The 26,494-nt window shown below is 41.9% G+C and overlaps 1 protein-coding gene across 2 annotated transcripts in view; it reads right to left on the reverse strand.

Annotated features, from left to right (window-relative positions):
* The window catches only part of RAB28 (RAB28, member RAS oncogene family), a 224,011-nt gene that overhangs the window by 89,910 nt on the left and 107,607 nt on the right, over positions 1–26,494 (reverse strand). The window lies entirely within an intron of this gene.

Here is a 26,494-nt window from a genome sequence, read left to right on the forward strand (position 1 = left end):
GTAACAGAAATATAACAGAAAGCATTTAAAAACTGATAAATGGATTTCACTAATGAAATAAATTTACATATTCAGCAGGAAACATAGGAGTCCAAATCTTGTATTGCTATCCATGTACAAATAAACAGTGGCAGTAGGTATTTAAAGAGGAAAATGGTAGGCAAAAGGGAGTGTTTAACTTTGTTGAAACTATTAATGTGCAAACTCTTCCTTCCATCAATTCCCCCCATGTGAGTAGTATATGGATTTCACAGCCAGGGGTGAGCTAAGGGGTCGCTTTTCAGGGTCTGGCACTCCCTATGGATTCCTTTTGCCTTGGGAAAGCATTTGAGAGCCCCAAGATGGGGGAGAAGGAACCTTTAATATCACCAAATTGCCAGCAGCTGTACCAAACCAGAAAGAGGAAGAGATGTTTAATTTAATTAAAATATATTTATCTGTCACCAGACGATATCACCTGGCTTGCATTGCATCCTGTTGGTGTAATCGATCCTGCTTACACCAACAGGACTTCAGCCACTGTTTCAACTGTTTCATAAGATTGTCACTGTCATCTTTGTTAGAACCGAAGTGGCAACAGAGTAAGAGTAAACAATGTTATCAAAATTACATTGTGGTTCAAAACACTATGAACCATATGACTAACTAAGTCTATAACCCCATTCATTCTAATTGAAGCTGGAACATAAGCAATTGTCAAAGGCACATTATATATGGCTGTATTGACTTCTTGCCCAGGAGAAGCTGAGATTTCTTTTTCCTCTCCTGAGTAGTTATACCCATCCTTCACCCTACCAACACACACACAGTCATACAAATTGAGCAGTAAACAAATATTATATGTGTAAAACGGACAGATTTGATGAATTTGCATTAGAAGCAAGGACACCATACATGAGCTACCAAGTTTTTACTGTTGCTAATTTTGTTCACTTTTCAATGAAAGAACCAATTGTAAAAATATTTAATAGTACAGTATATAATGAACAAAGTTTATATAAATTCTTCAACATGTTTTAGTCTTCCTTTCAAACCCTGTCTAGAAATGGATCATTAATGTATTTCTCACAATTGAACATTAGTTATCCTCTATCATCAGCTTCTTTTGGTGAGGATATATTACCACAGTACCTAATGGAGACATTCCTACCAATCAATGTGCTGCAGTGATACAGAAATAAAAGCTCATTTCACTGTAATGATGCTTCCAGACTTCCCTCAAGTCAGGTGGTTACTTGCAGTTAATGATCTGTGACATGCCACACAAGTAGTCCTAAAAAGACTTATTATCCACTGCATGTGCAACAATATTTGCTTTATGGATGGCTAAATGAATGAAGACATTCAATGCAACTGTAAAAGTAAAAATCAAACGAAAACTTACAAGTAACATGTTTTCTTTGAGTAAAAGAGCTGTGAACATTTTCCATTAATACTTAACCTTTGCTGCAGCAAGCAACCACATATAATGCTTGAATCCATAAAGGGAAAGCACAGTGCAGGGTTAATGCCAATTATCCACAAACAAACCAAGCATATTTTGTGAAAATATAATTTATTCCCATGCCTACAATTATAGTGCCTATTTCTGCCCTGTGATAGGTGTATGTAACCAACCTTTTTAAAAAAGACTGTAAAATATTTTCCTTTTAAAGGATAATGTTGCACCAAACTATTTAAAGCCAAAAATCAGTAACATACGTAATGAATAAATTTGTAAAGTTCATTTAAATAAAGCAACACGGTAAGGCAACACTGTATCACTTATAATATGCAACTTGAGGACATTACATTTCTGCTTGCAGTTTATTCAAGCAGATCTATGTCTATGCTTGTAAAACCACAACCCAATCCATTCTCCATTTTTGTTCCACCAAAATATATGCAAAATGCACAACAGAGCATGAAAAAGTGAATTTTCTGGTGTGTGCTCTCCTACTAGTGCTCCATCATTAACTTACTACTGTCCCTATGGCCTTTAATCTAATCTTCCTTTGTGTATGTGTCATTTAAACACCACATTTCACAGTACATTTTTCATGTTTAGTCATTATTTCATTAAATAATCAACAAATCTAACATGTAATTGTGAAATTTTCATTTATCAAAAAATGTTCCTCCATCTATTGTTTAAGTAAACCACCTTTTACTAATTTCAAATTCTAAATGAAAAATAGAGGTGCACATATATCAGCTGCTTTGAGTCTCAATTTTGGAATTAGATAAGGATATAAATCAAACCAATACCAGGTGAAGACAAGAAAGCCTTGCCTTTTATCTGCAATAATATTCAAGTGCTAAACTTGTTTTTTTAAAGTGCGATTTGTGTTGCATTTTGAAACACACAAGCAATCAGAAATGTCACAACATAAAACCAGTAATAGGAAAGAAACTCTAGTGCATCCAGTTCCCATGGCAGACCCCCGATCCTCTTGTATTTTGCCTAAAATCAAAACAGCATCTCCACTGTGGCTGAGAAGGCCAATTAGAGAGTGACAATCTCTTTCACACTGAAGAAAGGGATTTTTTTAAAAAAATCAATTGAAAATTTAGTTGTTTACGCAGGCCTTCCCTCCAGTTAACACATGGTTTCCTTTTCTTCTTATTTTTCTTCTCTTCTTTTCATCTTGAATAACATGTATATTAATGTATAAATATTTTGTTATATTTTATATATTGTTATGTATGTTGGAACGAGTGGTCGTTTGACTAGATATGTGTGGTATGAATGCGATAGGTAGGTAGGTAGGTAGGTAGGTAGGTAGGTAGGTAGGTAGGTAGGTAGGTAGGTAGGTAGGTAGGTAGGTAGGTAGGTAGGTAGGTAGGTAGATAGATAGATAGATAGATAGATAGATAGATAGATAGATAGATAGATAGATAGATAGATAGATAGATAGATAGATAGATAGTGTCCCCTGTCCAGCTCCCTGATTTTGCTGGTTTCAGGATTGCCTCTACTAGACACTTGTCTATCTTCAAAATGGGAGAGGCCATGATGCATTGCCTGCCTCCAGGCTCGACGCTCAGATGTCAAGGTTTCCCATCTGCTGAGGTCCATTCCTAAGGCCACACCAGACACTGTTCCAAGTCCTCCATTCAGAGGACGTTTCCTACTAAGCATTTGCAACTTAACGGCAATTGCTACCTAACTGCAGAGTGGACATTTAATGTGAGAGTAATATCTAGGAGTGAAGAAAGATAATTAAGAAGGAATCTAGAGAGGGTCCCTGCTCTATGCCCTACAGCAATAAATCAGCAACAATTCAGCAGACTGGACACCAGGATAAAATACTCTGGGGCTCCTGCATGTCCGTGCCATTTCTCTCCCCACCTTCCCTTTGAGGCTTTCACAGCCCACGGGACTACAGTGTTTGGAGTGGTGGGGGTCAATCTGTGGACCTTGGAAGAAAGAAGAAGGGAGAAAGGATTTAGAGAGCTGCAGGAGTCTCCAGAACCTGTTTGATTGCCATGTTTGCCTGCTGCCTGCTACTCTTTGCTTACAATCTTGGGGAGTGAAGCCAGCTGCAAGCCAGATGATATTCTGCACCCTCCTCTACTCAAGGAGGTAGTACGATTAAGAGGTTTTCCTATCCTCCTTTCCATCCTATGAGCAACCCTGAAAAGAGGTGCAAGACCAACTCCAAATTGTTGCTTGAATTTTTGGATTTGTTCATTTCATGCATCCTGGGGCTTAGAGGATATACTCTGGGAAGGACTAAAGAACATCCTCTTGTTGCTCCCTTAAGAGTGAGTTGTATGCATTTGCTTAGCTCAGCTACCTACACTCTATGAAGAACGTTCCTTAAGGAAGCTGCCTATAAACTTTTAAGACTAGTTATAAGTGTTTTTAAGTGTTTTCCTGTGGACTTGAACTTTTAATCCTGAATTAGTTGTACTTAGAGGTGTTCTTTCCATCTATTCTTCTGCCTTTTCAAATGGGTGGAGGCAGTCTGTGTGAGTGTTTATGTTACCTAATTGTCTAGATTTTAGCCATCTTAATACATTGCAAATTCCGTTCAGGGTTCTCTCTAAAGTTTAGAGAGCTGAAGCATGGGGGCTAATGGCAGGAAAGGATACAGGTCTATGAATGACCTAAATCAACAATCATTCCTTAAACAGTCTAGAAAGGATGACTTTCTGTCCTTCTGTAATCCCCAATTTAAAGAGCCAGCCTTTATCACCCCTGTTATGGGCATTAATTCAGAATCTGGTGTCATTAACAATGATAAAAGGAGGGCTATTGGAGATGAGTGTACTAAAGATACTTTGGAAACTCCTGGTATTTGCAATTATCTATCTCAAATTGGGCTCGCCAACGCTGAGACTCCTTTTTTCAACTCCTCTCATAGAACTATTGGCAAACCAGTGTTTTATGGTGGCCAGCACAGTACAGAACATCTGTTCCCAACTGAGAGAAATACCAGAGAGGTTAAAACATTTAGCTGCCTCTGTCTCATATGGAGACACAGTAACCAATAATCATTTTAAATTTTTATTGATTGCGATGAGAACTAGAGAGAAAATGTTGCAATCACCTTGAAAGAAGGATTCATATAAGTACCTAGGATCCATCAAATTAATTTTGACAGGTGCTACGTCCCTTTGAGGCAGGACAAAGGGTCAAGAATCGACCAGGCCCCTCCCTCTGGCTGGGCAGGGCTTTAGGGATGACGTAAGGGGTTGGTGAGGGACGTGGTGGTGCGAGGGACGTGGTGGCGCTGTGGGCTAAACCGCAGAAGCCTGTGCTGCAGGGTCAGAAGACCAGCAGTCGTAAGATCGAATCCATGCGACGGAGTGAGCTCCCGTTGCTTGTCCCAGCTCCCGCCAACCTAGCGGTTCGAAAGCATGCAAATGCAAGTAGATCAATAGGGACCACCTCAGTGGGAAGGTAACAGTGTTCCGTGTCTAAGTCGCACTGGCCATGTGACCACGGAAGATTGTCTTCGGACAAACGCTGGCTCTATGGCTTGGAAACGGGGATTAGCACCGCCCCCTAGAGTCGAACACAACTGGACAAAAATTGTCAGGGGGAACCTTTACCTTTACCTTAAGGAATTGGTGAGGCCACCGTGCACCTATAGGAGGGGTTCATAGACACCAGGGTCCCCTGTGACCAGAGCGTGGCCTCAGAATTGGCCCCCAAAGTGACATATTGCCCCCACAGCCCTGTAGGCCAATGGGCATAGGGTGGTGGGGTTTGGCTACAAAAAGGGTTGGCCATAGATCATGCTTTGGCATGCCCTTAGGCCTCCTGGGGCTGAAACACCATAACAATTGCTGAAACGCCACAGCTGTGATTTCGGGGCCCTTCTGCACATGCTTGCTGCTCTTTGCAGAAACCAGTGCAGTTCGGAGACAGTGGAGGACAAGGAAAATCTGATCCCTGCTACCCGGGGGTCCCCAAAGGTGGAAAGCCAAAAGGATCCAGGGAAAGTCAAAAGGTGATTGTGCCCCGAGGAGGGGCAGAGCGAGGAGCAGCATTGCAGCAGGAAATCTGGGGCTCCCAGGAACTTGTTGCTGCTGTGGGATCATGACCTCCCAAATTTATTTGGGGGCAGGGGGAGCTAGGAGAAGCTTCCTCCAAGTCGTAAAGGTGCTTGACCTGGGAGGGGAGAGAGAGCCAGCCCAAAGCACAGCTGATGGGTGGGGGTTTGCAAAGATCGCAGGGAAGCCAGCTTCGCAAACCCTCGCTGACCAGGGTGCTCTCTCTCTCTCCCCTTGCAGCTCCAGCCTGGGCAGGGAGACTGAGGCACCGCGCCGCCATAGCCAGGGTGTCGGCACGGTGCCTCAGTCTCCTTGCCCAGGCTGGAGCTGCAAGGGGAGAGAAAGCATGCCGAAGTACAGCTGGTCTGTGGGGGTTGGCGAAGCTGGCTTCCCCGCGATCTTTGCAACCCCCTGCCCATCAGCTGGGCTTTGGGGCTCGCTCTCTCCACCCCTCGCAACACAGCTGATCGGCAGGGCCTTTGGGATGATCGTGGGGAAGCGCTTCCCCACGATCCTTGCAAAGCGATTTCCCCCCATTTAAAACATCACAATGCGGTCGCAAAAACTCCATCGCTATGCAGATTCATTGTTAAACGGGGCGCTCGTTAAGTGAGGCACCACTGTATTTATTTCCAGCCACCCCCTCCCCCAGCTATATGCACAAAAGAGGAAGCTGCGCTCAACAACTTGGGGGGAACAGAGATGGCGACTGGTCTTACAACATTTAGAGAGGAGATAAGCCATGCCAACGCAGTTTAATGAGAAGGACTTTCACTTTCCATCTCAATCTGGACATCAAAAAGAAGGAATACAAAGCCTGTTAGAGACTAGATTTCAGCTGCAAGGAAAGAGCAGTGTTTCTGGTTGCTTTTCCTCCAAGAACACACGGTCATCTTCTTTTTGGGAATACAATTCAAGGTCCTAACCTGGTTTTGGGTGTTATCACCGGCCAGGTTTAGGATGAAGAGTGGGTGTCTCTTCTTTCTTCCTCCTTGAGTAGGCCCTCGAAAGTGTGCTGGAATATTACAAAGACTCTCAGGACATCTAGTGGAATATAGAGTGTACTTCAACAGATAGACTTTTAGGTCTATTACGTTTGACTGGCAAGGGAACAGAAGAGAAGAAACGTCTGACTAGCTTGAGACGCTGAGGACATCTAGTGGTTTTTCTTGGAATATATGCTAGAACCTCTTGTTTTCTATTTATTTTCAAATCTGATTTTGTGAGCAATTATATCTCTGTTTATGCTGATAAAAGGGGAATTATAAACAGAGAATATTCTGGGGGGAGGAAAACAGCAAGCTGATAGGTAGGGAAGCAGTTGAAACATCAAGAGAATACCAGGGCTTCCAAAAAAGATGACTCCCCCAGTCAAAGCGCAAATGTACTCAAATTAATCAGTCAAGACAACTTTAAAAATGCAATTGAGGAAAAGCAAACAAATATTATCAAGCAACTGTTGGAGCAGATGCAAGAATTTAGACTAGAAGCCAAAGCAAACATAGAAAGCACTAATAAGTAGATGCCTTCTGTGAGAAGGTAGAAATGACACAGTACAGATTGACAAAGGTAGAACAAGAGATACAAGAGATGAAAAGTGAAAGAGATGAGATGCAAGCATGTCTTTTAACCTTAGAGATGGAAAAAGCCTCTTATTTTCTACGAATTCAGAACGTGGCCCAACTAGAGGGAGAGACAAAGGATGATCTGTTGACATTAATATACGAAGAACTGACCAAGCAAACAGGGATAGATCGGCAGGAATTCATTCAATCTGTGGAAAAAAATTTCCGAGTGGGCAACACTTTCACCAGGTGTAATAATCTACCAAAAGAGATACATATAAAATTTTTAAGAGGAACAGTGAAAGAAAAGCTGATTAAAGTAAACAGAGAAAAAGAGCTTACAATTAGAGGAACTAAAATTAATATACTGAAAAAGGTGCCTTGGAGTATGCAAAAGGAGAGACAAGAATATTCCTTCCTAAGATATTACTGCACAGAAAAATACCATTCCAATGGCAAATCCCAGAAGGGCTGCTTCTGAATTATAAATCCAGGAGATACAATCTCAATAATAAAATGAAAGCCAGAAACTCCATGAGGGAAATGAAACAGGAATTGAAACTATAAGAAGAAGATTTATAATTCTCGAGTGAAAAATCAGAAGAGGAAGAAGAGGAGGAGAAACAAGAAGCGAGAGGAGACGGAAGTCAAAGGAAGTCATCTCCAGGAAGGAGAATCAAGGGAAAGAAACAGAGCTAAAAATGTAGTAAATATCAGCAAGATGTGTAAACAAGCCAAACTTCTTTCAGTGAATGTGAAAGGACTTAACTCACCCCAAAAAAGAAGGAAATTCACCAAACTCCTTAAAGCTTAGGGAGATATCATACTTATCCAGGAGACTCATATTAGAGAAAAAGATTAAAAACTGTTAGAAAATCCAAAATTGGGTAAAGTCTTCATAGTGCCAAGCAAACAAAAGAAAAAAAGAGTGGATTTGTATATCAAAAAAGAGTTAGAGCCAGAATTGGTGTTTACCGCTGAGGATGGGAGATTACTAATAGTAGAAATCTCTAAAGGAGAAAAAAATCTTATTGGCTAACATATATGCACCGAATGAAGCCCAAGCTAAATTTTATTCCCAATTGAAGAATCAACTATTACAAAGGTCAGATCAAAAATGTGCATTATGGGAGACTTCAATGCAATAATTTACAAAGAGAAGGACACATCCAAGGAAACTGAAAATGGGAGGAAAAAGACAAGGAACATGATACCTAAGGTGTTCCTTGAAATGGCAGAAGAATTAAACCTAATTGACCTATGGAGACTCAGAAATCTGAACAGAAGAGACTATACATTTTACTCGAATAGACATAAATCATGGTCAAGAATAGATAATTGTTGGATATCAGCGGAAGCTACACATCAAGTAGAGGACATTGAAATATTGCCAAATACATATGCAGACCATAATTCAATATTGATGACATTAGGACAGAGGACAAGGAGTGGCTTTTGGAGACTCAACATGCAATTGTTGAGAGAAGAGACCTTCTTGAATAAAATTAAAAATGGGATGAATTTTTTTAAAAATCAATAAACCACAAGATACAGGAATGACAGTGGTACGGGATGCAGCCAAAGCATACTTTTGAGGTTACGCAATAGAATATAATACACAAAGAAAAAAGGAAAGGAATAAACAATATCAAACTCTAATAACATCTCTAAAAAAGAGGAAGCGGAGCTAAAGAAGGCACCAACAAAAAAGGGACTACTTAACAAAATAAATATGTTACAACATAAAATTAATTTACTAGAACAGGAAGAGATGAAGAAGAAAATCAAATTTAAAAGGCAAAAATTCTTTGAAAATGCAAACAAACCGGGGAGATGGCTAGCTTACAGAATAAAAAGGGAGGGAGAGAAAACAATGACCACAGCAATACTTGATAAGCAAGGAAATGAAGTATATAAACAAAAGATGGAAAAAGAAATTCATGGATTCTTCACCGAACTTTACAGGAAAAGAGAAGGAGACTAAGAGAGACAAAAACTATTTGAATAATATTCCAGAATGGAGGCTGAGTCATCAATAACTGGAGAAATTGAATGAACCCATTACAATAGAAGAGATTGGAGAAGCATGGAAGAAACAAAAAAGCGGTAAATCCCCTGCCCAGACAGATTACCAGCAGAATATTACAAGACATTTGAAGAAATTCTAAGCCCACAATTTAAGAAACTAATTGAAGATGTTCAGATTAAAGGGGAAATCCCCAATTAATGGAAAGAGGAATATCTCTCTCGAATATATAAAAAAGGGACGGACAAAAAGCAAACTAAGAACTACAGACCGATCTCTCTTCTGAATGTTGACTACAAGATCTTGACAACCATTTTACAACAAGATTAAAAAAGAATTGAAACAATAAAACATAAAGATCAAACAGGCTTTATACCTAAAAGGAAATTGTCATCAAACATAAGGACGATAATAGACATATTGGAATACTATGAAATGCATCCGGAAAAGCAGATGATGTTAATCTTCTTAGATGCAGAAAAAGCCTTTGATAATTAAACTGGGAGTTTATGCTGTCACTACTGAAGAGAATGGGCTTTGAAGGAGCATATTTGCAAACAATTAACTTTTTAGTGCAAGATACACTAAGCAAGTAGCCAAGATAAAAGTTAATGGTAACTTAACTGGAAATATACAGATTGAACAAGGAACAAGACAGGGATGTCCACTATCCCCCTTATTATTCATCTTAGTATTGGAAATACTTAACAGACAGATTAGAGACAATGAGGCAATTAAAGGACTTAATATTAGAGAAAAAGAATTTAAGCTACAAGCTTATGCGGACGACTTAGCGATAATACTAGAAAATCCTTTGGAAAATCTCGGCTATAGAGAGTCATAGAAGAACTTGGACAGGTGGCCGGTTTTAAAGTAAATTATCAAAAAACAAAATTTATGACAAAAACATAAAGAAAGAAGATATTGAAAAATTAGCACGGAACTCCAATTTTGAGGCGGTGAAAAAAATTAAACACTTAGGAGTTGTCATCACCAAAAAAACAAGCAATTTAATGAAAGAAAATTATTTAGCATTACAGAAAGAAATTCAGAAAAATCTTGAGGAATGGAGCAAATTACAGTGGTGTCTCGCTTAACGGGCGCCCCGTTTAACGAAGAAACCACATAGCAACAAAGATTTTGTGATCCCTTTTGCGATCGCATTGCGATGTTTTAAAAGGGGAAAAATCGCTTTGCGGCGATCGGTACCCTGTTTCGCTTACCGATCATCGCAAAGCGATGATTTTTAACACCTGATCGGCAGTTCCAAAATGGCCACTGGGTAAACAAAATGGCTGCCCGCTGTGTTTTCGCGCCGATTCCTCACTTACTGGGCAGCGAAAATGGCGGCCGTATGGAGGATTTTCACTTTAAGGTGAGTTTTAAGCCCATAGGAACGCATTGAAAGGGTTTCAATGCATTTCTATGGTTTTTTTAAATTGCATAGCGATGAAATCGCTTTGCAGCGATTTTTGCTGCACGGATTATCGTCGCTATGCGGGGCACCACTGTACAACTCTCATTTATGGGAAGTATATCAACAATAAAAATGATGATCTTACCAAAACTTTTATTACTATTTCAAAATCTCCCAATACTATTGAACTTTAAGTGTTTTAAGGACTTGGACAACTTAACATCTAATTTTGTCTGGAAGCCTAAGAAGCCAAGAATAAAACTTAAATTGCTACAAGATCTGAAAGAAAGGGAGGGAGTAGGTCTACCGAATTGGTTAGTATATTACAAGGCCTGCACAATGACTTGGATTAAAGAATGGATAACTTTAGAAAATCAAAGACTTATGAAACTGGAGGGACATAATCTAAAAATGGGATGGTATGCATATGTATGGTATGGGAGACATAAGGAACACTCACATTTTGGAGAACATATCCTCAGGAAGGCCCTAGGGATAGTATGGCAAAAGTTTCAAGCACAAGCCTATAAAAAAATTCCATTGCGGGTGGGGCCTATAGAAGCATTTACATTAAAAGTGCTGAACCAGAATGGAGCACTGACCACATATGAAAATCTGTTAACTAAAGAACAGAAGATAAAGGACAAAGAAAAGTTAGAAAAATTGGGTGTGGCTGTTGATTGGTGGTCAATGGTGAAATTAGAATCAAGATACAAAAAAGACAGGACTGTGGGTTTCTTCGAGGGCAAAGTACAGATGGATAGACTGTGGATATATACTGATGAAAAAATTAAAAACTTGTATATATACTCATTAGAATATGATTTAGAGCACTGGTTCTTAACCTTGGGTTACTCAGCTGTTTTTGGATAGCAACTCCCAGAAGCCTTCACCACCAACTATGCTGGCTGGGATTTCTGGGAGTGCTTCTACCTATACAGCCTGTAAAGCTAAACTGTATGCCATGTGTTTCTACTATCTCTGAGGTTTAGATGTTTGCTTTACAATACCCTTGTAATATACTGTCTTTTACTAAAGGAGTCTTTATTGTAACATACCTTGTTCATATTTGGGCTAACGGCTGAGATGGATGCACAGAGGAAAACACTACACAATATATATTATACACCCTTATCAGCGGGGAGTTTTGGTGGTCTGAAGCCTCTATTTAGGGAAGCCAAAAAGCAGGTCTAAACATTGAAGGTCGGGAATGTTTCTCAATGGCTTTCTGATCAGGATGTCTATACATTGCATAGACCAGCTAGAATTCATTTAAAAAGAAATAAGACCATTGTTTCCAAAGTAGATGCTCAATGGCAGGCAGATTTGGTTGATATGCAACAATTTTCTTGGTACAACAAGGGTTGCAAGTATATCCTGGTATGAACAGACATCCTTTCTAAGTACAGCTGGGCAAAAGTACTCAAAGGCAAAACAGGTAAAGAAGTGACCAAAGCATTTGACGCTATTTTCAAACAAGACAGAAGAAAACCTGACAAAATACAGACGGACCATGGTGGTGAATTTCTCAACAGACCTGTGAGCAGCTTATTCAAGAAATGTGGAATACAACATTTTGTCACCAATAACAAGGTCAAAGCGAGGGTCGTGGAGAGGTTTAACAGAACATTAAAAACAAAAATGTGCAGGTATTCATGGCTAATAATATCTACAGGTTTGTGGATGTATTACCAGTTCCTTAAAAGTTATAACCATCTCCAAATCAATCATCAAAAAACAAAAGTTATGATTAAAAACATAAATAAAGAAGAAGCTGGAAAACTGCTGAGAGAAATTAATTTTGAAGTAGTACAAAAAATTAAATATCTAGGAGTCGTCATCACCAAAAAACCTAGCAACCTAATGAAAGAGAACTACCTTAGCATACAGAAGGAAATTCAGAAGAACTTGGAAGATTGGAGTAACCTTCAACTATCATTAATGGGAAGGATTGCAACGATAAAGATGATGATTTTGCCTACATTACTATTTCTTTTCCAAAACCTACCAATATTATTGAACTTTAAATATTTTAAAGAACTGGATCGTCTGATAACCAAATTTACATGGAAGACTAAGAAACCAAGAATAAAACTCAAGCTGTTATAGGATTTGAAAGAAAGGGGAGGGGTAGGACTCCCAAATTGGTTATTATATTATAAGACGTGTGCAATGACATGGATAAAAGAATGGATAACCCTGGGAAACCAAAGACTACTGAAACTAGAAGGGCATGACCTAAGCATGGGTTGGCACGCATATGTGTGGTATGGGAAAGATAAGGAACAATCACGTTTTATGGAACATATTGTAAGGAAAGCATTGAATCTAGTGTGGTATAAATTCCGAGCACAAACATATAAGAGAACCCCATTATGGGTAGCCCCCAGAGAAGCCTTTACAATGAAAATGTTGAATCCAAAAGGAATGATGTTAACATACAAAGAGTTACATAATAGAGAACAAAACTTAAAAAGTAAGCAAGAATTAGAGGAATTAGGGGTGGCATCAGATTGGTGGTCATTGAATAAATTAGAATCAAGATATAGAAAAGATGGAAATTTGGGTTTTTTTGAAGGTGAAGTACAGGTAGATAAACTCTGGATTTATTCTGATGAGAAAATAATAAAGAAAATGTAAACATATTTATTGGAATATGAATTGGAAGATGAAAGGGTAAAGGAAACAATGATAAAATGGGCAAGGGATTTCGGTTATAACATTGATATTGATCACTGGATGATGATGTGGAAAGACTGTTATAAATGATTAAGCCAGTAAATCTAAGAGAAAATGTCCTTAAAATGTTTTACAGATGGCATTATACTCCTATAAAACTGGCAAAAATGTCAGAAGGTGGTAGCAATATCTGTTGGAAATGTAAAAAAAGGTGGGAACTTTCTATCATATGTGGTGGTCATCTGAAAAAGCTAGGGGCTATTGTTTACAGGTGTGGGAAATGATAAGAGGAATTATTCAAAAGAAATTAAACTTGAGACCTGAAATAGCATTATTAAACATTATCCCAGAAATTACTGACAAGAAAATCAAATATTGTTTGATGCATATATTGATAGCAGCTAGGATACTCTGGGCCCAAAAATGGAAAAGTGAAGATGTACCTACAATGGAGGAGCTCCTGAAGAAGATGCTGGACATTACAGAACTGGATACACTATCAGAAGCGCTACGAGATCAACCGAGAGACTATGCAAAACAAAGTTGGAACTTAATACATGCTTGGGCCCAGGGTCAGACCTGAAGATAGGGTAAAATGATTGATGGGTTTTGTTTTCTTCTTAGTTTTTTCTTTTTTTCAATACTCTCTGAAGTTTGGGAAAGCTGGAATGTAATGAGGTCTGGACCCCTGTCCTCAAAGGGGGGGAGGGTCTGGGTTGTTTGTAACGTAGGTTTAGATATGTGTTGATAGTTGAAATAATAAATAAATAAATAAATTAAAAAAAGTTATAACCACAGCATATAATCCACCAAACCCCACCAACCTCTCCTCATTGGCCTACAGGGCTGCAGGGGTGACAGGTCACTTCCGGGGCCAATCCTGAGGCCGTGCTCTGGTCACAGGGGACCCCGGTGTCTATGAAACCCTCCTATAGGTCCACGGTGACCTCACCAACCCTTTACGTCACCCCTAACACCCTGCCCATCCAGGAGGAGGGGTCTGGGTCACACAGTGGGAGGCCATTTTGGAACCGCCGATCAGCTGGCCGAAAATGGGGGCTTCCCCGTGATCATCCCAAAGCCCCCATTTTTGCACAGCTGATTGGCAGGGCTTTGCGATGATTGCGGGGAAGCGATCATCCCAAAGCCCCCGCTGATCAGCTGGCCAAAAATGGGGGCTTTGGGATGATCCCTGCAATGATTGCAAAGTGAATTTTCCCCATAGGGGCCATCGTAAGATCGCTTTTGCGATTGCAAAAACAGCATTGCAAAGCGATTTCTTCGCTATGCGGAGCGATTGCCATGCGAGGCACCACTGTATTATGCCATTTTGTGGAGGTCTCCCATACTGGGACTCAGTCCAGGTTGCCAAAGCCCATCTAAGACAATTTCTGCAGGTGAGCTACATGGATCTGAGAGCTCTTGAAGTGCTCCCTTCCTTGCCGTCAAACAATAGAGCTCTGCTTTGTTTTTAAAAAAGCAGTTATCCCCAATTGCTTACTTAGAGAAAGACCCCTATTGCACAAGTATTTTTAAAGATTTATCTTCTAGCCCACTATTTCCTTCTAGGAAATATAGTGATGCTACAAGAGGATCAGGAACTAATCACATAAAGTGAGTGGGGGACACCTAATTGTTATTAAAAACATGACAAAATCCACCCAGGGTGCTCCACAAGATACTGCAACCTTGAACAATCTTAAAGAAACCCAACAACTGACACAAAACACTCTTCATCCCAAAGTATGTTACCTAATTTATGACAGGATTTAGTTCCCCTGAAAGAATGCCCAGATTTAATCAGTTGGGACCAGGTTATACCCACTGATACAGCCATGGACAGAGATATCTCCCCAAGCCTCTTCCAACTGGAAACAAAAGATAGTGACCATGAACCTATTGTGCCTGAGCTACAGTCTCCAACTAGGGAGGATCCTTGGATCCTGGGAGGAGTCTCACCTTTTTGCTCCTTCTCTGCATTGCCACAGGCTGGGCAGATTAACATTATAGAGAGACAATTAGCTCAAAGCTCTGGAGAATGCTCACAACCAATAGCAAGGAAGACACACCCCAGAAGAATCTAACAGTTTCTCTAGCATGAGTCTCTAAGGCGCTTTCTCCAGTCTGCATTATAAAAAGATCAAAGCAGGCTGGGGAATTCCAAAATACTGAATGACAGCATGAGGAAAGAATGGCAGACATGTCTAATTACCATATAACTAATGAGGATTGGTTGGGCTTTCAAGTTCTGCAACCTCACGAGCTTGGTTTCACCTTCCAGTGTCAATTCTCCACCTAGGATTCTAAATATCTGTATGTGACAAACCCAGACCTACTGGGATATGCCACAGTCTCACTAAGCTGCCACCAACCATTCCCTATAAGAAGTCACACAGACCAGGGATGGATTTTTAACAAATAAAAGAACAAGGTTTATTTACATAACACACAGGGAAAATAAGATGATCAAATGAATAAGATACAGTAACGTGGCTTAGTCTCAATCATACATACACTAGTTTGGTTCACACAGAACGCATTTAACTAAAGCACAGACCCTGAACCTATCAGTTCTGGCTAACCCTACAGACACCTGAACCTATCAGGTTGGTACTGACTGACACACAGTAGTACCCTGTCTGACACACAGACTCCCACTCAAGCTTCTTCTCTCAGCTCTCCTTTCAGCTCCTCCTCCAGCTTCTAAACTTCTCCACACAGGCTCCACATATATATACAGTACAGCCCCTCCTCCTGATGTCCCGCCTTCCACTCCCCATAGGATGGAACTTTCCCTCCAAACCCATGACAGACAGGTAACATCAGTGCTGTATGTAACACCTCCCCTCTTTATAAGTTGTTTTGTAGGGGGAAAGCTAAGGTGCTTTTCTCCAAAAAACAACCTGGATCCAAAACATACAAAAACAGTTATATAATAACATACAATACCATACTTACTTATACTTACACTCCAAACATGTCAATTAGGCATTTAAACATTTACCATTTCCAATACATCAAGTTACCTTTATTCATACAAACCAATCATGTTTAATAAACAGGTACATTTAACTTTTTGTCATCAAAATATATACATAGTCCATGTTTCTTTCGCCGTCTTCATTCTTCAGGTCTTCTTGACAAGGCGTCAGCAACACAGTTCACTGACCCTCTGACCACCTTCACTTCAAAGTCATAGTCTTGCAGGTTTAAAGCCCACCTCATAAGTTTACTATTGTGGGTTTTCATTGTCTTTAACCATTGCAGTGGTGAATGGTCAGTGCACAGAATAAAATGTCTTCCCCAGATGTAAGGCTTGGCCTTCTGGATCGCGTAGACTATGGCCAGGCACTCCTTCTCCACGGTTGCCAAATGTCTCTCACCTTTCTGGAGTTTCCTACTCAGGTAGGACACTGGATGCTGGTCACCATTTTCATCCTCCTGGCAAAGAACTGCTCCTACCCCGCTGTTAGACGCATCGGTGTAGATGATGAACTCCCGGTCGAAGTCGGGAGCACGCAGCACTGGATAGTTGATGAGGGCCTCCTTCAACCTCTGGAACGCCTCCTCACAGTCGCTGGTCCACGGGATGTGGTCATCAGTCTTCTTCCTCGTCAGATCGGTCAGCGGAGCCGCAATCTCGCTAAACCTCGGGATGAACTTTCTGTAGTAGCCCACCAACCCAAGAAATGATTTGACTTTTTTCTTGGTGTTGGGTCTAGGCCAATCACGAACTGCTTCTATCTTGGCCTCTAGGGGTTTGATCACTCCTCCCCCTACTATGTGACCCAAATATTTTGTTTCTGGGATACCCAGGTGCAGTTTGTTCTCTTTGCAGAGCACTTCCTCCCCTGGGTTAAAGTGCCTCTCCCTGGCTTCCTGGTCATCCCAAGCTTTCTTTCTGACCTTTTGAGCTTGCAGGGTCTCTGCTGCTAGCTCTAGGTTTCTCTTTAGGTCATTCCTTAAAGAGTCTATGTATGTCACAACGTCTTGTGGGTCATCCTGGGTGATCTGCTCCCAATTTTGTTTGATCAAATCAAGGGGCCCTTTCACCCTTCTCCCAAATAAAAGTTCAAACGGACTGAACCCGGTACTGGCTTGTGGCACTGATCGATAAGCAAACAAAAGGGATTGCAGCTTCTGGTCCCAATTGTTTGGATTCTCTGCCAAGTAAGCCCTAATCATGCGCATCAGAGTTCCATTGAACTTCTCCGTTAACCCATTACTTTCAGGGTGATAGGCAGTGGTTTCCTTGTGTTTAATTCCACAGATTTGCCATAACCGTTTCATGAGCTTCGATGTAAATGATGCTCCCAAATCTGTGATTATTTCTGAGGCAAATCCCATCCTGGACATATACCCCACCAAGGCATCTGCCACTGTATTAGTTTCGATATTAGTCAAGGGTATGGCTTCAGGGTACCTCGTGGCATGGTCCACAATGGTGAGAATGAACCGGTTCCCCCTCTTTGTGGCCTTGGGCAAAGGTCCCACAATATCCACCCCTATGCATTTGAACGGAGTGTCAATCACAGGCAAAGGGCACAACTTTGCTTTGGTCCTGTCACGATTATTCCCCTGCCGCTGACACACATCACATTTTTTACAGAACTCCCTGATCTGCTTCCCTATGTCAGGCCAGTAAAAATTCTGTGTGATTCTCTGCTGTGTCTTGTTCACCCCTAAGTGCGCAGCAAACATGTCAGAGTGCCCCCTTTTTAAGACCATGGGGCGATACTTTTCAGGTACCACTAGCTGACTTCTGATCCCATCTCCCCCTTTTGAGATATTCCTCAGGGTCTCCCTATATAAAATTCCCTTTTTCTCACAAAATCTCACTGGGGTTTCAGGTGTTAGCTGGGCGTCTGTCCCCTGTTCAAAACACTTTTGGAGAGTGGCGTCTGCCTTTTGCTCTTGGCCAAATCTGCTGTCTGTGGTCAAGGTTTCCACCTCAGCTTCTGAACTCCCCCCACCTGCTTCCGTCTCGGGCTCATCATTACCCCCCTGAACTGTCCCCGTGGTGGCTTGTGAACGTGTAATCACTAGCACCCGTTTCACATGTTCAGCCAGGTCATTTCCCACGAGCACGGCTGCTGGCAGAGTCGATGAAATCGCTAGCCGCCAAACTCCCCTCCAGCCTTGAAAGTTCATAGGTACCTCAGCTACTGGCAGCGAGATCACCTGTCCCTCAATCCCTGCCACCTTTATGCTCTCATTTGGGATTACATACTCCCTAGGAATAATATCTGGATGGCACAGGGTCACCTGGGAACAAGTATCCCTTAGCCCCCGATACTGATGGTCAAGTATTCCTACGTCCACCCCTGCTGTTTCAAACAACTGTGAATCTGTTCTTACAAGTAAGCAGCGCTTGACCTCCACAAGAGGACCATTTTCCTCAGCCTGATCAGCAGATGTAACTGTTCCAGATTGAGTAGCCATGGCAACAGGCTCCCTCAGTGACAAGGAGCTTTGCTCTTTCTGGACACAGAACACAGCTTTTGGCTTGGTTCCACTCGAATCATGAGGCACAATTCCTTTTAGCTGCTTTAATTTCTCACACTCTGAGATTAGATGGCCCTTTCCCTGACAGAAATAACATTTTCTGCTATATTTTGAGTCTTTCTCATCTTGTTTTGGTTTTCCCTCCAAAATCTGAGGTCTTGGTTTCATGTCTGAGGGCTTCCCTTCACCATGGGCCCCTCCCCCTTGCTGGTTTTTCCCTGGTCCCTGAGAGTACTTGCTGTAGGTTTCTTTGGGTTTACCTATCGATTTCCCCTCAGCACCTAAGGGCTTTCTTATTTGGGAAATAAAATCTGCGATCTCGGCCGCTTCCGCCACAGATTTCAGTTTCCTTTCCCTCACCTGGAACTTCAGTTCCCCATGCAGGACTGAATAGAACTGTTCCAGCGCTATCAAGTCTTTGAGCTGCTGAAAGGTCTCTGTCCCCTCCTGAGATAGCCATTTCCCTAGCAGCCTCACCAATTGGGCCCCCACTTGGGTAAAAGTCTGCTCTGGTTTCTTGGTGAGTGACCTGAATCTTTGCCTCAGCTGTTCCGCATTTATCCCATGTCTGGCAAACACCAGTTTTTTAAACTCTGCGAAATCTTTTAGCAGTTCCTCTGGCATCTCTGCATAGACTTCTGCCAGGCTGCCACTGATTAAAGATCGCATAATGGTCATCTTCTCAGTTTCCCTTACTGAGAAGTCCACAAACGCTCTTTCCACGAGGGAAAAGAACACCTCAGGACAATCTCCCTTGTGGTACACAGGGAATTTCTTCAGGTCAGTTTTAGACAATTGGCCTCCCTCAGAATCCCTATTGTTATTATTGTTCTGGTTCATCATTTCCAATTTTCTTAACTCAATGGCCATCCTCTCTCTCTCCAATCTTTCTTCTCTTTCCATTCTCTCTCTCTCTAATCTTGCCTCCATTTCCCTCACCCTCAGTTCATGCTGTTGGGTTAGAAGCATCTTTCTGATTTCTGGGTTCTGTTCTCCCGTGCTCTCACCCTGCACTGAGCCAAATTCATCCTCAGAACCTTGGTCTACCTGGGGGTCTTTCACTTCACCCATTTCTGCCATTTGGCTTCGAGTCAAGGGCATAATCCCCCCCCAGAACAGGCTGCTCTCAAAAGTCAAGCCTCAAAATAAAGCGACCACTTTTTTTTTCTTTTGCCTCAGAACCAGCTTTCTATAGATTGCTGCTGTTCTTCAGCACTAACTTGCAACTGTTGCCAGCCGGAGTCTACCCCCCTCTGCTAGGCCTCTCAGCAGGCAGGCTAGATCACTGCTACTTCACACAGTTTTGCCTCAGCTTTTTTTCCGCCAAAACCGGTTGCCTCAGAGCTCCCTAATCTAGTCTCCCCAGTTGGCACGTTCTTCCACTAGCGCACCTCCCCGTGAGGTACGCCTAGAAGATTACCTACGCGCCCTCAGCTTGTCCCTGACTAGACCCCCCTTGCTCTGGGCACACTTGCCAAGGCTTTGCTGGACCACTGGACAACTGGACCAGTCGTATCCCACACGCTGGACACCAATCAATGTGACAAACCCAGACCTACTGGGATATGCCACAGTCTCACTAAGCTGCCACCAACCATTCCCTATAAGAAGTCACACAGACCAGGGATGGATTTTTAACAAATAAAAGAACAAGGTTTATTTACATAACACACAGGGAAAATAAGATGATCAAATGAATAAGATACAGTAACGTGGCTTAGTCTCAATCATACATACACTAGTTTGGTTCACACAGAACGCATTTAACTAAAGCACAGACCCTGAACCTATCAGTTCTGGCTAACCCTACAGACACCTGAACCTATCAGGTTGGTACTGACTGACACACAGTAGTACCCTGTCTGACACACAGACTCCCACTCAAGCTTCTTCTCTCAGCTCTCCTTTCAGCTCCTCCTCCAGCTTCTAAACTTCTCCACACAGGCTCCACATATATATACAGTACAGCCCCTCCTCCTGATGTCCCGCCTTCCACTCCCCATAGGATGGAACTTTCCCTCCAAACCCATGACAGACAGGTAACATCAGTGCTGTATGTAACACTGTACTTCCGCAATAAGAAATGGAAATTTTTTCTTAGATCAGGAAGGTAAACTAGCAGAACTCAAAACTATTGACTGCCTATCCAGAACACCTACTTCTCCACATTTACTAAAATGTCTATCATGGAACAGAGCAGGTTGGACAAGGAAGTTCAGGGACACTTCCTTTATTAACTACATCCAATCATTTGACATTATACTGGTACAGGAGACTTGGGTCCATGAACAGATAATGTTCAATGGATACATTGCTACCTCCCTGGCAGCTATTAAATTCTCCAGCAGAGGTAGACCTAAAGCAGGCCTGCTTTGTCTGGTCTCCACGTCTTAACGTGGAAGTTTTAACACTTCAATGCCATGGACACATTGCCATGACAATCCTAATTAAAAGCAGCTTCTCCCAAATCCTACTCTTTAACATCTACCTTCCCCTATCTACAAGTCAATATACCAAGAACGCCTAATGGGAAGCACTTGCATAGTATATCACCAATACCAAGGCGAGGTTCCCATCACAGTTAGTCCTCATGGCAGGGGATTTTAATGCTCAGATCAGTCTGAATGATGAAACTTTGATAGAATCCCAACATCTTAAAGGAATCGATCACACAATTGGGCAGTTATCAGCTAGCAGACAATCGAAAGATCCAATGGTAAATTTTGATGGTACACGCCTAGCCCCACTTGCATCTCAATATAACAAGTTTATTTTAATGGAAGTACCCCAGGTGATCTGATGGGCCAGTTCACCTATAGCTCCATGACAGGGAGTAGTGTCATTGACTATGTCTGAGTTTCCCAATGTCTTAGGAGGGCAATTCAAACCTTCTATATTGATGATTTCACTGGTAGAAACCACTATCCACTTGTGACAATGATCAAGCACCTTGGGAAGATCCACCTTTGCCCTGGGCCCCCATTACCGAACCTCTCAGAGTCCTCTTGTGCAAAAAATTTAAAATGTAACACCAGAACAGATGGAATATTTAATTCCTATATGGAATCTTCTGCCTATCTTCAAATACATCAAGTCATCTTAGCTATTAAAGGCATGGAGAAGTTATACCATTATGAGGTTCTTATATCTGACAGTCGAATCTAGGGATAGATAGCCAGCAAGTATGTTTCAACCACCACAGGAACAAGACATGGTTCAATCAGGATTGCATGTCACTTAAGAAGCAGATTAGCAAGGTCTATCTAAATTATCAAAGCTGGTTGTTCAACACTGGATCACTGTTTCGCATTTACTCATCTCATAGAAAAGTATACCTCCTTTTTGGGGGGCAAGCTCTTTACCACTTTTATCAATCTTAAAGCCGCCTTTGACCTAGTACCAAGAGAACTATTAGGGCTCAAGTACAGCAAAACATCTATAGATAAACGTCTATTCTTCTTTATTAGAAGTCTATATAATCAGACCTCTAGTCAAGTTAGGTGTGGACTGCAGGGAGAACTCTCATACCCAAACCCGGTAATAATAGGTGTAAGACAGTGATGTATTTTGGCCCCAGTTCTCTAATATATTTCTCAAAGATCTGCCTTCTCATCTCAGCTGTACTGACTCTCATGCTCCCTAAACTATCAAATACAGTGGTGCCTTGCTTAACAATTGCTTCATTTAATGAAGAATTCGCTTAGCGATGGCTTTTTTGGAGCGATCTTGCGCTCCGTTTAACGATGTTCCCTATGGGCGATTTTCTCTTAGCGATGTTGGGAACAGCCGGGCTATGGGGAAGGAAGGTTGAAGCCGATCCGATCTTTCCCCCGCCCCTGAACCTATCAGGTATGTACTAACTGACAAACAGTTGTACCCAGTCTGACACACAGACTCCAACTCTCCTTCTCCACACCAGCTCCAAATATATATACAGTACAGCTCCTCCCCCCTGATGTCCCGCCTTCCACTCCCCATAGGATGGAACTTTCCCTCCAAACCCATGACAGACAGGTACCATCAGTGCTGTATGTGACACTCTAATATTTCTGTATTTTGTGTATTTAAGGGGGGGCGTGTCATGAATTTGATTATGAAAATTGTAAAAGTAGAATAGAGATGGATTTTGTTATAACAGCAACGAAACAACTAGAAGCTGACTGATGTCCAGGTGTTAATTAGGAAGAAAAAATTGTACAAGGTCAGTTCTTTTTCTAGCAGAAGAAAAAAATAAAGAAGGACAAGATAACCCTTATCAAAACTCCAACGGACAAGGACACAACGGCTTAATTTAAGAAAGATGGGCGAAGAGAGAGAAGAAGGACTGAGAAGAGAGATGGGGGAGAGTTTGCTTGCACGACAGCCAGAGACGACACACGGAGAGAGATGCAGCTGGCAGAACTTTAATTTGAAGACTGCGTAAGAATGTTAATTTAAGATATATAGTTAGACTGTTTATTGTTTTTGTTTTATAGAGGAAATATCTGGTGGTGAAAGCTGGGGTATTGGAAATAATTAATGTCGTTATTATGCTTTATGTTTGTTTGAATGTTATCTTGTTTTAATAAAAGATAAAAAGACAATTTGTCTGTAAGTTGGCTCCTTGTTTAGACCACAGCTACTATGGTAAAATTGGCTACTTTAAAAATATATTATTTGATCTGGCCGCGTTTACGCTACCAAATTAGGGTCCTAAAGTAATAAAAAAGGAAGAGCAGACCTTCCAGATTGTTTATTTGGGTGAAGGAGTGAGAAATTACAGGACCCGATTTTGCTGGCAATAGGGACGGATCATTCAGGATCCCTCTCTGTCTCGTGTAAACGCAGTTCTAAGGAACGCTTTTACCACACCGGCCAGGTGTCCTGGAGGAGGTGGAGAAGCTCCTTGTCCTCTAGATGCAAGAGAAGCAGCTTGCAGAGGACACAGTGACAGAGGCTGTCATCTGTGAGAAGGCCAGGGCCTTGTATGTGGACCTCATGAAGCAACAGCCCGGAACCTCAGCCGAGCCAGAAGAGTTCAAGGCAAGCAGGCGCTGGTTTGAATGCTTCAAAACCAGATCCGGCATCCACAGCGTGGTGAGGCACAGAGAGGCTGCCAGCTCCAATGTTACTGCGGCTGAGGAGTTTGCCACGGAGTTCCTGGAGGTTGTGATGACAGAGGGGTACCATCCAGAGCAGGTCTTCAACTGCAACGAGACCGGCCTGTTTTGGACGAGGATACCCAAAAGGACCTTCCTGACCCAAGAGGAGAGCAAGCTGGCTGGCCACAAGCCCATGAAGGACCGCCTCACCCTCCTCTTCTGCGCCAATGCCAGCGGGGACCTGAAGATTAAGCCCTTGCTGGTGTACCACTCCGAGAATCCACGGGCTTTCAAGAAGCACAAGGTGGACAAAGCCCAGCTGAGGGTGATGTGGCGATCCAATGCCAAGGCTTGGGTCACACACACCCTGTTTGTGGACTGGGTCAATCACACTTTTGGCCTAGCTGTAAAGTGTTACCTGGTGGACAAGGACCTGCCACTGAAAGCCCTGCTCCTGCCCATCCTCCAGGCCTTGAGGACGACTTGTTACAGGAGTTCAGTTTCATTAAAATAATGTTTCTGCCGCCTAACACCACCCCAGTACTCCTGCCAATGGACCAGCAGGTGATAGCAAACTTCAAGAAGAGCTACACGAAGGAGCTTTTCCGGCAGTGCTTCAAGGTGACCGAGACCACCAACCTCACCCTCCATGAATATTGGAAGGAGCACTTTGACATTGTCGGCTGCCTCAAGATGATCGCCACGGCCTGGGATGGCATCAGCCAGAGGAACTTGAACTCTGTGTGGCGCACACTCTGGCCAGACTGTGTGGCTACTGGTGTTTCTGCACCTGCACCAGAGTCCACAGTGATGCAGGACATTGTGGCCTTGGGGAGGAACATGGGCCTCTAGGTCACAGAGGAGGACATTTCTGAACTGGTGGAGGGCCACAACCAGGAGCTGTCCACCCAGGAGCTGGTCGAGCTGCAGGTTGAGGCTATAGAGGAGCAGGAAGAAGAGCCAGAGGATGAACAGCTGTCCACCAGGGACCTGAAGAAGTTCTTGCACTGCTGGCAGCGGCACCACCTGGACACGGCTGTGGCACATCACTGTTCCAACACCTATAATGAAAGGGTTGTATCCCCTTTCAGAGGGATGCTCAAAAGGCGGCAGAAGCAGCTGACCATGGAGAGGTTCCTCACGAAGAGGCCAAGACAGGAAGAGGAACCTGCTCCTTCCACTAGTGGTGCCCAGTTGCCTTCTTCCTCCCCCTCGTACTCCTAGAAGACTGCTGCTTGCTGTGATGTGGGGACAGTTCTGTGTGCCTCCAGGTTCCTGAATTGAACACTGGTCCTGGTGGTTTAGAGACTTCAGCCTCACGTGTTCAGTTTTAAAATGTTAAATGTAAAAAGTTTCTATACTGTTGGTTTCTGTATGTTTATGCAGTTCCTGAAAATGTTCTGTATGTTTCTGTATGTTTATGCACTTTATGAAGAGTTTCTGTATGTTTATACAGTTCCTGAAAATGTTCTGTGTTTCTGTATGTTTATGCACTTTATGAAGAGTTTCTGTATGTTTATGCACTTTATGAAGAGTTTCTGTATGTTTATGCATTTTATGAAGAGTTTCTGTATACTGATGCACTTTCTAAAGAGTTTTGTACTATCAATGTTCCTGCTTCATGTTTGCTGTTTTTAAAATGTTTTTCTATGTTACTGTACTGTATTTATAAAGTTAAAGTTTATAAACTTAAAGTTCCTGCCTCATGTCTGCTGTTTTTTAAATGTTTTCTATGTTACTGTACTGTATTTATAAAGTTAAAATTTATAAACTTAAAGTTCCTGCCTCATGTTTGCTGTTTTTTAAATGCTTTTCTGTTATTTATAAAGTTAAAGTTTACTGTTTAAAATGTTTGAAATCATAAAGTGCACTTAATAAACCCTTTGTTAACCAAATTTGACTTTGTTCTGACTCTTTTTTAATTTGTTGTTATATTTTCCCCCCATTGAGATGCACTGAATAGGTTTCAATGCATTTCAATTGGGGAACTGTGTTTCGCTTTAACAATGTTTCCTATGGCGATTTTCGCTTAAGGACGGCAATTCGTTCCTATTGGAACGGATTATCCAATTTTCAATGTATTTCAATGGGAAACCACATTTCGCTTAGCAATGAAATCGCTTAGCAGCGATTTTTTCAGAACAAATTAACATCGCTAAGCGAGGCACCACTGTAGTCAGAATCATATAATGGATAAGACTGAATGTGAAATACTTCCCCGCTTATATGTTTTTGTTTGTTTTATATGCTTTTGTTTGTTTTATGTTTCTGTTTGTTTTGTATGTATGTGTGTTATAAAAAAATCAGATATAAATACAAGTTCCAAAAAAATTCATTAAGGGTTTTGAACGTATTTCTCTCCATGTTTACTTTTTCTTCTCTCCTTTCTAAGTGCCCCATCATCTAGCTAGGTTTTTCTTTTGTTTTTACTACTCCTCCCCATCTGCTCTTCTTATCTGCTTCACCCCACCCTTTATGTTTCCCAGGCTCCACCTCCCAACAACTCTTATTGGTGCATGCCAATATACTCATACATATGCATAGGCAGGGTGATCACTGCAAGTAGGAAGGTAAGAACTGTGAGTAGAGATGCAGGAGAATCCCGGTTACATGATGCCGCATAGCACTGAAATGCTTCTATTCATATCCATAAAGTCCGTTAGTGGAAGGGTGTCTAGGCTGTTTCTAAATGTTTGCAATGAGAGGGATATCCTCCAAGCTGTGAGGTTCAGGTGAG

Source organism: Pogona vitticeps, chromosome 5 (assembly GCF_051106095.1).
Source record: "Pogona vitticeps strain Pit_001003342236 chromosome 5, PviZW2.1, whole genome shotgun sequence".
Taxonomy (NCBI): domain Eukaryota; kingdom Metazoa; phylum Chordata; class Lepidosauria; order Squamata; family Agamidae; genus Pogona; species Pogona vitticeps.